This window comes from Lingula anatina, chromosome 10 (genome assembly GCF_051362555.1).
Source record: "Lingula anatina isolate TDL-2025a chromosome 10, LinAna3.0, whole genome shotgun sequence".
Classification (NCBI taxonomy): Eukaryota; Metazoa; Brachiopoda; class Lingulata; order Lingulida; family Lingulidae; genus Lingula; species Lingula anatina.
Window position 1 is genome coordinate 19,222,461 of NC_141776.1, and position 14,237 is coordinate 19,236,697.

A 14,237-nucleotide genomic window follows, 5' to 3' on the forward strand; every position below is an offset into this window, starting at 1 on the left:
ACGTAGGTTTGATTTGCCTAAGCTTGTTGCTGCTCCCTTTGTCGCTTATGGTAATAACATTAGCACAGGTCACCATTTTCTGTCCACTTTAAAGTTACAATTTTAACTCTCTTGAGAGATTGGTTTTTACAGTTGAAAAATATGGTTTGCAAACTACACAAAAACAAACCTTTCTCGTCATAAAGAATTGGAAAAGATCATAGATAATACAATATCAAAATAAATGTTAATTTCAACTGACGTACTAAAATGAATTTGTCTTTATTTACTTTAACGATAGACATGTAAATCAGAAGTGATCGCAAATGACATGATATTTTTTCTACAGGAAATGTTTTAATTCGATAAGGGTGAACAGGGCGCCTACTTCAAATTTATAATATTGAGATGTAATTTATCAATTCCTCTTGTGGTTTAATCTGAGCAAACAAAAAATCACTTGAAAACTGAATGGTTTTGACATTGTATTTCTTATATTTATATACTGCTTCATGGGGACCCTACATACGCGAGCAGATCCTAGATTTCTCTTACGGATCAAAGATAGTGATGTATTTCTCAATTCCATCTACACAAATTCCTTGAAAAAGAAAGATATTTGCTCCCCCTACCCTCTCTCCAACCCCCCCCCCCCCCCACACACACACACACACACACACACACACAAAGGCTATAAGCTCACGGGTTTACAAACGTATTAGTCATTATCAAAATCAGAGAAAAACTACACTTATAATATTGTCTTACCATGCGTGACGGTGGGCATTTCAGTTTTAGCAACAAAATTAAAGTTTCTCTTTAAAATGAGAGAACAACATGTAAAGTGATGCACTATGCAGGATAGATCCCTAAGGCAGTCAGAAAACAAGAAAATCCAATTAATGGATCCGAGACCTGCTTTTTTCTTGTGACGTTAACTATCCGCGTCATTTTGCGCTCTGTCGACTTCTTTTAATGTTGACATTGTAGTCAAAACTAAACTTGAGCTGAATGTTTGGGCAACAATACAATGATGTATTGGAATTGGGAAGCACATCTCAAAATGTAGCTGCTGTGTAAATATTGAAAATATATGTCCTAGTCTGTCTTTTTTATCAAGTCAGACAGCTACTCGTCAAAACTGAAATCGCCCTTTTTAATCAAAATTAAAATGCACGGTAAGAATGATAATCTGCGGTAGGTGTCTTTGATAAAAATGGTTTAATTGGTCGAACGAAACAGTTCTCAAAAGCAATCACGTTAGCAGGAGAGAATGACTAGAAAATGTTTCAGCGTCAAGGACTTAATACTACAACCAAAGCCCCTTGTCTTTCATACGGCCCCGGGCACACGAAATACCCAATAAACTATCAAAAATGTTACATTACCCGATTGGTGCGGCGCTGGTGTAGCACCTGAGGCGTTGGTCTCTGAGAAGCAAGCCAGAACTTCCAGACAAGCCGACAACAGGTGCTCTGTTAATTGGGCGGAACCAGATAGCTTGTTAGTCTAATCAAGTGGCTGGGCTCGGGTGCTGGCAACATTGATGGTATTACATAAGGGGGCAGGTCCAGAACCCAACTTGTACCTGTAAGAATGTCTAGAATTTCTTCTCTATGTGAACTCTGACTCTGGTTCATTATCCAGAAAATGTCTGTGGATTTCTCGCCTGTTTTGAAGAAATTCCAAGCAAAATTGGCCTGATATTTTTGCATGTTGGTATGTTGTTGTATCGGTGTATCATATTCGTTTGAAAACTACCAAACATATGTGAGATTATAAAAGACGGAGTAATGTCAAAGGATCTGTATTCTATTTTTTTATCTTTTCACGGTGCCATTAGTTTTCTATGTAAAGCTAATACTGAAGAATCGAAATAAACGGAACTTGCACAGTCAATTTCCCAATAATTCGTCTCTACGTAACTTGATCTTGATTTGGGGCTGGATAGAGATCTTACCTTCTAGCAGCGATGTCGGCGAATGTATCTTTCTAGCACAGGTCAAATAATTGCATTTGTCTGTGGTGCAAGCCGCAGACTGTTTCGTTGTTGCCTTGAGCTGAAAAAGATCTAATTTGGTTCAGTTTGGCGAAGGCCGTGGTTAAAATGGAGAATAGTCTAAACCTGTGCTATACTATGTATTTCCTCCCCCGACGTTCCCTCTCCCCCCCCCACCCCCCCCTCTCTCTTTCTCTCTCACTCTCTCTCTCTCTCTCTCTCTCTCTCTCTCATACCACACAAACATTGGCATTAATAAACTGATAATGAACTGCCTCGTTTAAGCACGGAGACATGGTCAAAACAACGTTAGCAAAAATTAGGATAATTTCTTGTGTAACAGCGGCCCTTGTTAAGGAAACAAAAACCTGCCAAAGCATATAACGAATGTTTGGGTTATTTGACGGTTAGGATCCATGGTGTCTAGCGTCTACCAGGAAGGGTTGTTTTTGTCGTAACTCTGTTTTCGACGGATAACTTGTTATTTATACACACAACTGTTGCTTACCTAACCTGTGTGTTTACCCATATAAACTGTAGACGCTATATAGCCGGGGGCGGGGGGGGGGGGCACTCGTATAAATTCATCCATCACTCAGTTTCATTGTCTGACATTTTAATGTTCTATCAAACTTTAATCAACTATGTTCCCATAATAAAGAATATATAGAAACAAGCATGTTAATTTGATCAGACGTTAGCTGAAATGCATCTAAAATGGCTCAGTACTACAAGTGTTAGCGGTCACTGTATGTGGAAGCATATACAAAATATTTTTGTCAAAAAGTAAGGGTTCCCATTGCAATACAGAAAACGATAAATACTATATATAAAGTTTCTGTCTTAGATTATAAAGCAGCACTAAGCATTCACAACCTCCGTGAAAATCAAAATAACGAATAAGGAAAATAACCTTGCCAATGAATACCATGAATTATGTCAGGTGACATAATTAAAACATTTTCCAGACTTCTTAGAAAATAACTGTTATCAATAAAATGTCAACAACAATTTTCACTTTATCCAAGGGATTAGTATTTATATAGGAATATGTACCAAATGAGCTTTGTTATACTTTTACAAATGCGCTTATCTGCATGTTTCTCTATCTTTTGTGCCATTCACTTATTTTTGTACCTATTATTCTATTTTATCATATTTGATTCCATGTTCTTTCATCATGTGTATTTATTTATTTATTTATTTATTTATTGTGTATCTTGTCACTACAGAGTATAGGGCGTTGGTTACATTAGTCTGTGTACTGTGAAGAAACTCCACCTGTCTCTTACGAAGTTTGTTATCTTCCTCTCCGCTGCACAGGTAACGCCACATCTCAGGTAACGCCACATCTCAGGTAACGCCATATCTCAGGTAGCGCCACATCTCAGGTAACGCCACATCTCAGGTAGCGCCATATCTCAGGTAGCGCCATATCTCAGGTAGAGGACGTCTCAGGGCTCAGTTCTTCATGCCTTCCTAGGATATAACATAACGTACCACGACTGGAATTGCATAGATATAATTTTTCGTTGATAGCTTCACTGTTTTGCAGTTCAACAAATTGCTGGTTTAGTGTTCTTTTGTAAAAAAAGTTTTTCTTCTCTTTTAAAGTTTTAAGTAAAATGCCCAACCTGTGCCTCAGGAAGAACAGGGGCATATTTCCATCTTGGGCAATATTGAGATAAAAAATAACCACTTTGATAAATTGTAAACCAATCTTGTCTCAGGTAGAATTTGTGCTGTTCTGTTTGTTTCATTTGTGACGAATTAATAGCTAAAATAGATGCCATTTTATTTCACCATTTTCATATCGAAGGGCAAATATAAAACCCATGTGTCATTTTAGAGGAATGTTCACAAGGTATCTTTACGAGTAAATTTCTTTAGTAGAATTTTTTTCATATTTTCTCTCGTGTTCCCAGGCCTCATCCTTTTGAAAATATGTTCTCATCGATCATTTCTGAGGCGTATGTTGAAGTAGTCCCATAGATCATATCAACGGGGAAGATGGGGCGGAAACAGGCCCTTGATCAGCGCGGGAAACACAGGACCAGAAAAAACTCGGGGTCAGTTGACTATTGTTTTACACTTGATGGTTGAGATTAAAAATCTCCCACACTAAGACGGTTGTGTTCTTCTCTTTTTTTATTTCTATTGTTCTAAAAGTTGTGGCGATGGCGGTACCCCGCGGTTTTATGGCATTTTTTCTATTGTTTTGGTGCAGTTTAATAGATGTATAAATTAACGGAATGGCCTCCCCCTCCCTCCCACGAATTGCCGTCCGACTGTGTTTCTGTCTTCCTTGTGTTAAAATGGAGTTTTTATCATATTTTGTCTTCTGGTCTGTGTGATATCTTGAAAAAGATACCAAAGACTGCAGTGGTTTTCAGTAGATTTATATTACGTCTTGGAGTGCAAAACGCCTCCGCTGAACTGTTAATCTATCTTTAATATATCTGTCTAAGTTACCAGATATGACTAGGATATATTTTGTAGCCCTTTTTGATGTTTAACTCTCTCTCTGTATATCTGTCCTGTCCTATCTGTAAAAATTCACATCTCTCACTCCCCCCCCCCTCTCTCTCTCTCTCTCTCTCTCTTACACTCACATCTCTAACCTCACTAATCGTAGTTCGATTCACATTGATATTACACCACGGGGGTCACACCAGTGAAGGCACGGGTGATTGCGCTCACTTCATCTCAGTCAAAACTTCAATGCAGAACCACACCTTGACCCACGGGGTCCAACTGGGATCCTAGCGGGACTCGGGTCACTTCGAAGAGAACGCCACACTTTAGGCCAGCGGTTGCTTACTATCTCGTCTAAACCCTCGTCCAAACATTTATCACAAAGTTTCATTATCTTTGGTGTTGTGGGCTGCTATCAAAAGTTGCAACTGGTCTTGTCTCAAAGAGGACATTGTGTCCGCCCTGTAGGTGCCTGCTGGAGATTTCTTCGTCTCGAGACTGGTCGTGTTGATTAACAATGAGAAACTTACGCACGAGAGATATTGGTTTGTGAAAAAAAAGAGAATAATTATTTGTCGTTCATTAAGTGGACTTGCCTACGTAAAGTGTCGCTTGGTACAAGAGGTCCCCATTCAATGATTTCAGAATAGTTGGTAGTGCTGTTTATTTAACAATATGTTGCGAAGAAGCTCTTTTTCTCTTGCGATTTGTTGAATCATTTCTTTTCAAAATTCATACGTGTTATTTGAAGTGTTATGCACTGTATTCTTCAATTATGTATGTACGGACACATAAAAGGGTAAATGTTTGTTTGTTAGTTTCTGTGTATCAAATCCTTACTTGTATTATATTAACCTTTCGTGAATTATTTTTAAGTCAACAAATTATCAAAAAGTATTATCCTTTCTTCTTAAAAGAAGATAATTAATAATCAATTTTTCTTTCACTATTTTCTTTTTTTCTGCATGTCATCTTTTCCATATCATGTCTGTTTTCGCCGGTAGCTTTCGTCCTGTCAAAGGTTGTCGCTGTGTCTTTTTTTTTCTCCTCCTCCTCCGTGCACGAGATAACCTCTCAATCTGCGCCTGGAGCTACAATCTGTAAAAAAACACGTCAAAATAAACTCAACTGCTTTAAATATTCTATCTTAGAATGATTCCATCTCTAACACATATCTTCTTCTATTCCAAGTGCAGAGAGGTCAAACATGGTATTTTATTAGAATTGTATGCCAAAAGATAGAATAATGGCATAACAATTACAAAAATATATTTGAAATAATTCCAATTTGGCAGTCGAATCGAATTATGAAAATAAAATATAAAAAATGCATTTTTCTTTTTCGACGAAATTAAAAATTGTTGACTTACAATGCAAAATATGGAAAAGTACCTCTACAAATGAAAAATTTTAATTAACAAATCAACGGACTTCAGTTTCTTCCACCCTCCACTGAAAGAGGACGGAATTTTATATCTACAGGTGTTGAAGCAATAGGAAATCGATCGTAAACAGACACAGGCAAAAAATAATTACTATTTGCCATTAAACCCTTAAATATCAAATTAGTGGCATTGATCATAATTTACTGGGCGTCCCGCGGGGGTGAAATACGTCTTGTGCCTCCAATTAGACTGTTAAAAAGCTCCATTTTCAATGATGGGCACTTGTTTATCCCCAGTGAAGAAAGGCTATCAAAATTGTTGGCTGATCCTTGAAAATAATATAGCCGTTGTTTGTTTGTGTACAGTTCATGTTATTTGTTATATTTAATTTCATTTATCAATATTTATATCATTTTTGCAAGTGTTTTTTATTTTGGTTTTGTTTTGTTTTTATTTCGCTTTTTTATTTTTGTTTTTACTTGTTTGTTTGGTTGTACTGTACAATTATTAATTTAACCATTGCTTGCTATGTTATCCATTTTTTTAATTAGTTTGTTTATTCTTCTGTCCAAGGCCCGGTCTGTTTATTCGATTATTTATATATTTATCTGTATCGGAAATAGAAGTCAATCACAAAACAATCAGCGGATATCTATAAATATAATTTCAGTCTAATGCAAAATTAAAAATAAAATAACATTCACAAAGACTGTCAGGAAATTTTAACTTCTAGCACGTTTCCTGTTTATGTGTCTAATACAGACAAATAAATACAGGATAAAAGTGTTTACTGAGAACTGCTGAGCCCAGTGAAATAATTTCTCGTTTGTCCTCGCAGCAGCGAGACCGCTGTGACTTCTGCTCATTCCTCCGCCTCTCAGGACGCTCGTTTAAACGCTGTTGGAAGTTGTTTGGTAAATCCCCGTGAGTTTGTGTTCCCGCGTCTCTGAGCAATTCGTGATACTAAGTTGTTGTCATTCTGACGTTATTGAAGGGATAGAAACAATCGATGCCTTGTTTGAGTGTTAATTACTTTATAGAAGGCAGGTGAAACAATACGACACTTCAACTTGAGACTTATAATTAGTAGAGGTTCTGTAGCTACGGCAAATAGTGCTTGCTGTGAAATGTATTTTTGTCAATTGCAAGTTGTAGATTTAGGAGAAATGCCTCCGTTTTTATTCCCACTGTGGTAATAAATATGTTATTTGTTGTGTATCATAATACAACATTGCTGTATGGTGGTATGTTGGAGAAAATTATATTGGTGATTATTCTGTGCACAGGCATAATGCTTAAAATTTTTTTCTGAAATTAGCACGATTTCGGTTTAATATGCTATTGGGAAACAGAGTGCAAAGAATAGTTTTCACTTCCATATGACGGAAATTAAAAGTGGTAAATTTGTATGGGATGCAACTTCTTCGAAAATAATACGTCCATGGAAATGTATAAAGTCATTTATCTATTTCAAAATGTCAAAGTGCAATTTTCATCGAATCTGCGTTATTTTCCCCGCCGACTTTATTCTGTTTCAAACTTAAAAACAAATAATCCTGTTTTCTGATCCTCCTTTGACTTATTTTGGCAAATAAGTTTTGGTTTCAATATGGTTTTTGATATTTTTGTCTCTATTAGTTGTCACATAATATATGCAATGACGTGAAGAGAGGCCTGTCTTTGCGTGCCTCTTTTTTGTAGATCGCTTAACGTTCAGTGTAAAGGAAGACTATTTTGGCATTGTTATAAAACATATCAGCAATTCCACTTAAATGTAGAAATATCTATCGCCGTAAACAAACAGAGAGAGAGAGAGAGAGAGTCCTGGGTTGGTAAAGTGTCTACAATTTCAAAATAACTCTGTTTATTTCATTCTCTCAATTGCTACACACGAAATAAAATGAATTAAGTCCATTTTGATATTCACTGTCAACTTGTGAACAACCCCGTCGTATTTTTCGATAAAAAGACTGCCACATTCAGTGTAAAAACCCTGGCTCAGTGTATTCATAACATTATTCTAAGGACCGACAACATCGCAATATCAGAACATTGCCCGCGGCAAGCAAGGGACGCGCTAAGGTGCCCCCAGTGCGCTCTCAAAACCTTTCACACCGCTCTCTCTAGCCCTGTACTATTTCTGTGGTGTGGTGAACAAGGCCTCTTCACGGCAGAACTCGACAAGTTTTATCTCACACAGCTCGCCACATGATCCTAGCGTGAGCCGCATGGACCAGCAGGTTTAGGATACTAAGTAAATCATATTGTATGCTAAGAGAAAGGAAATACCTCCAACTCGAGTGCTTGACTCGGCTATTTTACTGACGCGCTCACTCTTTTAGTCCACTTAGTTCTGACGGTAAGATTTAGAGTTGCCGTTTAGGGCTAGGTTGCGGTTGTTTTGGCTGAAATTATCTTGCTTTTCTTTCTCCACACCCTCTCCTTTCAATTAGCTTTCTTCGTTCGTTTCTTCTTTCTTTCCATCACTTTGGCGCAACTAATAATATCTTTCCGGTATCAAGCTCCTAGGAGATTAATATTTTACTTCTCATGTCTTTTAAATGACTTAAATGGCTCTACTTAAAGTTGTATTCATGGTATTTTTATAAGTTCACTTCGTTATGTTTCACTTCATATTATCCTTTCATCATTTCACATACATGTACAAGCGTACTGTAGACAGCAGAATTCTGTATGTTGCCATTTTTGTTCTAACGGTAAAATAATTTTTGGTGCGTTTTATTTATTTATTTATTTATTTATTAAATCTGTCTACATGAATATAGCATGACCTATACTTGTATTGTTTTACTACCACAATTTCGTATAATTTCTGCATGTAGATTTTTCTATCATTTTTCCATCCTGCCATTTGTAAAGATCTCCCGTCCATTAATGATTACATGACATAGATGTATCTTGGTGAATTTTCTCCTATTGTAACAATAGAAAAGTATTCCACTCCCAAAAAGATAAACTCTGGACAAGATCAAGAAAACGTTAAAATCAATGAAAACATGCACGGTTAGCGACGCCAGATTTACACGAGTGATGTAATGCAAGTTATTCCTCTTCAAACGTGCCAAGAAATGCACTTATTACATAAATCAATATGTCTGCTGTCTGCGAAAATTAGTCTTAATTCATGCGCCATTTATTCTCCTTTCTCTCTCTCGCTGTCAATTTTTATTGTCAATGTTTAAATGGTTAAATCACTTTCAACCAACTTATAAAACTTTGTTTTTATGTTAATTTACTGCTGTATTTTTTATCTACAGAATTATTTTATCAATTAATTCGCTAAATTCAATGCATCGATAAAATCAGAATACATTTCAAATTAACACAATGTTTTATCAGGAAAATGATGTGACCAATCCAAATTTTCATTTGAGCAATTCATCCAGTACATGACTCAATTAACCTGGGCCTTTTTATATTTAATTTCTGCATCATGCTTACTCATATTCCATTTGGTCTTCATTCAAAAATGAATTTCTTGATAGATATTAGTCTGTTTCTAGCAAGCCAGTGCGCTGAGGTCGCGTAGAATTAATATCCTACTGAGATTATTGTATCAGCGACATCCGCAGAGCTCATTATCAAAACTATCCAAAAAGTCAAGTTTGAGCTAAACTCGAGTTCTCCGATCTCAACGGATAAAATTGTCCAATCAAGTGGTTTTGGGAGAGAAAGCAAATAAATAGACGACAATTCAGCGTAATAGTGAGTGGGACTTGAGAGATGTCAGGCCGCGTCTTGGAATAGTATCCTATTAACGCTTGGCTTTAGCCGCGTGTGAACGCTAGCGTTCTTGACAGTGACACGCACACACAAACTCTCCTTCCTTACACTCGCATTCTCCAATTTTCCAATTCAACATTGGAAAAATCGAAGTAGGGCTTAATGCGAGAAATTGCGGCGTGTAATTCACCGGGCTGGTATTCAGTGAATAGAAATTATGTAGTAAAGAGATGGTTGACAATTCAGCCGAAAATCGCTGCGAATTAGGGCCGTAAGAAGCGCGGATTAGGAGCCGGGAACAATGGGCTTAACAGAGAATAACGGTTAGGGCGGGGAGAGGACTGCGTACACCGCACTCGCTGGCTAACTTCAACATTCACTCCTTATACATAGCCCCAGCAAAGTACAGCGGAGACTGTATTATTGCGGTTTTCGCTGTATATAATAAACTGATCTATTGGGGTGTTTAACCTGTATGAGAAATCCCTTCTGCTTCAAGTACAAATTTGCTGTCTTTCTAATTCTCTTCTTCTGCGTGATCGGATATATTAAAACCGATTTTATGAAGTGAAATGATCATCATCATCATCGTTTCCTTAATCCCCCAAAATGCCAGGAGTTATTAAGGCCCGGTCATTAGACCTGTTACCGTATGCTTACAGTTAATTAGCTCTGGTCCAATTAGCGTCCGGTTAATTATGTCCAGGTTAAGTCTGGGACGTCAAAAGACTGGCAGGTACAGTTTGAACCTTCTTTTATTGTCCGAAATAAGACCGTTATTTTCCTATCAGCGCCTCACTTAAGGAACTGCCGTGAATTCGCCTGGGTTTTTGACCGGTGATTGTCTGGGTTTTGTGGAAAGCGTTAAAAACAAGGCGACACGTCGAGCCTCAGATGAGCGATGTGCGAAGGGACCAGTTTGTCCTCTGTAATTTGTAACTTGAACTTGGTGTACGTCACCCCAAGTGTCAAGATCGGTAGAAAGTAGTTGTTATGTCCCAACCAAACTGAGCTGGCTGTTGATAATACTAACCAAACAAATGAAGTATCAACCATGTTTTATCTCTTGGTGTTTAGAAGAGTTTTACTTCGATGAAAGACATTTTAAGGTGTTGCTTTGACGATAGGACAAATCATGTACTCCATTGTATTATGAAAAAATTAGCAATATTTTATTGAGATGTAAAGTATTGTGCTTATTTTATATTCTCAAGAAAACATAAATTGAATTGAGAAATCAATATTTTTTTTCTATTTCGGCGTTTTTTAATTAAATTAGAATTAGGTTCCATGTCTGCTGTTAAACATTTCATAACAGTTTATTTAAAAAGATGAACATTATACATATATCATAAATTTCACAGAAAAATGTCATTTTGTAATTCTCTTTGTTAAACTATTTGTTGATAGAATAAATGTAACAAGCGTGATTAAAAAGTTAATTCAAAATCTTTACTAATTATTTCCAATAAAAAAAATTGAAAATGTATGCAATCTTCATGTTAAAAAAAATTATTGCCCTCTGACAAGGACTAAGATTAATTTGCCAATTTCACAAAATTAATTATGCAACCGTTTTTTACCCAACAGTTAAAATTTGTCATTGATCAATATAAAAATAAAATAACTGGTAGATATTATTACCATTATCATAACAATAAATCATTAAAAATAAAGCTTATTCCTCTTCAAATCTTGCCATGAATACGCTTTCACACAGGACAAAAGGCGGTGTCGCTGGCACGGTGCGGGGGCGGCCATATTTTCAAACTGTCAAACCCAGCTGGAGAGAGAGAGAGAGAGAGAGAGAGAGAGAGAGAGAGTTAGTTAATGCCTTTTTTCCAATGTGCGGTATACCCCACAGCTCTAGGAGTTTTTTTACCACCAAACTAAAAAAACCTGAAATGTTATGATTTCAAATGAATAATTGGCCTGTTTTCGAGGAAATAAACTAAGTGAGGATGAGAAATATTCATCGGTAATTTTGAACGATTTTACAGAAGTTATCAATTAGAGAGAGGCAGAGAGAGCAATGACCGGAGTCTGTCTTCACAGATGCAGACGTTTTTTGTGACGAGAGGCGATATTTGAAATTATTTACATTTAATAATTTTTTAAACCAAAACATAGGAAACGGATAATCGGTGCAATAATTTCATTATAACTTGGCAAAGGGAAAAGTTGCAAAAAACGTGCATACAATTTGGAAAAACTATGAATTTTTGTTTTAGCGATTTTTATTCATTTAAGTTACTCTATGGGGTACAATTCTACAATTTTAAATAATTTCAATGTGCTTTTAAAAATTTTTATTACCAAATAAAAATAATGCTGTGACTCGATTTCTATTCTCGTAATACCGTCCCACGTTACTCAAAAACCTTAGATGCTTTGGATGAGTTACGCCTGAGGAATTCATACAGAATTTTTCTGCATTGTTCTGTTTTTCATGAACCTGTTGTTATAAAATGATGGGTATGTACATGAATAAGTCATAAGTGCGCATTAATTACAATTTCAGACAAAACACTTTATCACATTAAGTAGAAAAGCCTTGCCGCTGTTTCCATGTCTAACCATGTACGTGTACTGTGGCAATCATTATTTAGATATTATTTCTTCATTTTAAATAACATTTTTTAAAAAAATTATTCTTCATGAAACATTTGGTTATATGAATTTCAAGAGACTTCGAACGTCATAATATGGAAAAGTGGAAATAGCGATGGAATTTTTAACGTTTCCCAATTCTTTCCCAGGTTTTCTGAGATGCCAGGATGACCTGTTAGACGAACACATATCCCTAGGGCCAAGTGGTGCGGACCTTAATGCATTCGAAACAGTAAGTCTTTATCCTGCGTTCTCAATCAATTTCAACCAAGATTTATTTTCCCGCGCAGCGTTGCTCGATTTCACATATGTCACCTCAGCTATGGCACTAATGGAACCGCGCCGTTAATCATCCTCGACAGGGGCCCAACTTAAAAAAATATGGCCCGGACCTTTGTTGACTATGTTTGTCCATTAACTGTTCTTATTTAGGGCCAGGTTTTAAAAAATCTTTCGTAAAACGCGTGTTTAGAATGCTGCCAAATGTTGGCATAGGTCTTATTTCACTAACTGACACCGCACATCCAGTGAATGATGTGTTTATGGGTCTCCTCTCAGTAGAGAGTGCCCCGGGAGAGAAACCAGAGGAGCAGAAAGTGAGAAAAGGGCGGGAAAGCTCGAGTGAGCTCGCGCTGTCGATTTCACTGCATGTGAGTGTAATTGACAAGCCGATCAGTTTCATTTCTCAGTTGGTCAATGATATCGCTGCGCGGTCTATCCCCAGGCTTATTGCATACGGAGAAATTCGGTCGATAATTCTCTCACGCCGTGCGGAGGTAGTAGCAACAGAGTAAAAGAGAAATATACAAGTATACAAATATCCACCCGGGACTCCATGCCAGCACACTGAGAGCCCGCAGAAAGAGAAATAATCTCACAGGCTGTCACTGCTACGTGAAATCTACAAGCTGGACGAGCTCCAGAATTCTGTGGCAGAGATCGCATTAGTCTGTACGCCGTGGAAAAACACCATTAAGGACATCAAGCATTTTGACACCCGCGGAAGAATATTTTTTATAAGAAAACGTTTTCTACAATAGGAAAAACAACCGAATACAGCCCTGTGATATTTTGCATGTTTTATTGAACGTCTGAATTGTTAATCAATTATTTTTATTGATGGTGTAAAGTTTTCATTAATTTTTCCCGCCGGGTAGAATCAACATCTCCCGCGGAGGACGGGGCACTGCCGGCCATACAGTGCGGACAGATGATAGCGACCTTAGGGTCAAACCGCACTCTCTGATAGATTTTACAGAGCTTGAGGCATCAAAATTATTTTCTTCTTTATCTGTATTCTTCTTGTACATTTAACGGATGAGATCTGCCGTCGCCGCCTATAGAAAAAAATTCACAGGGTTTGAAAATGCAGAGAAGATTTAAACTTTCTTGATTTTTTGATAATAATAATGACAACATTATTGTTATTATTATTATTTTTGATGATAATAATAATAACAATAATAATAATAATAATCTATTCATCTATAATTATGAACATATTTTGGATCCTTGGTATAGTTACGCACTTTTTAAATTTCCCAAAATAAAAAGTCCGTACATAAGGAACATTTGAGACTGCATTATACATACATCTATTCCTTACTGGGTACCTTATTTTAATTGATGTCCTTTGACACTCCCATTTGATCTCTTAAAGTTTAATAGACGATATGTTACACTTTTTGTTATTTTTTTGGCTTTGTTAGATGTTATTTCACGTAACAAAGGAAGCGGCATTTCCACGAAATATTTATCGGGTAATGAAAAAATAATACCGCATCTATTAACATCCTGATAGCTTCTAGCTTTCTGTGCGGGGAACAACACCAGTTATAAGCTTAATTAAACCCTAAATTATTTTAAACCCAATTTCACCAAATTATTAAACTAAAACTTTTAAAAAATATTTCATTTGTTTAATGACCTTTAATGCAACTGTTAATCTGAGCATTGTTTTAATAACTTTAAGAAAGATTGGTTAAAAAATCATCAATACACGATAACGTGAAAAAGACAGCAAGGAAACGAGCTATCATTGGCCT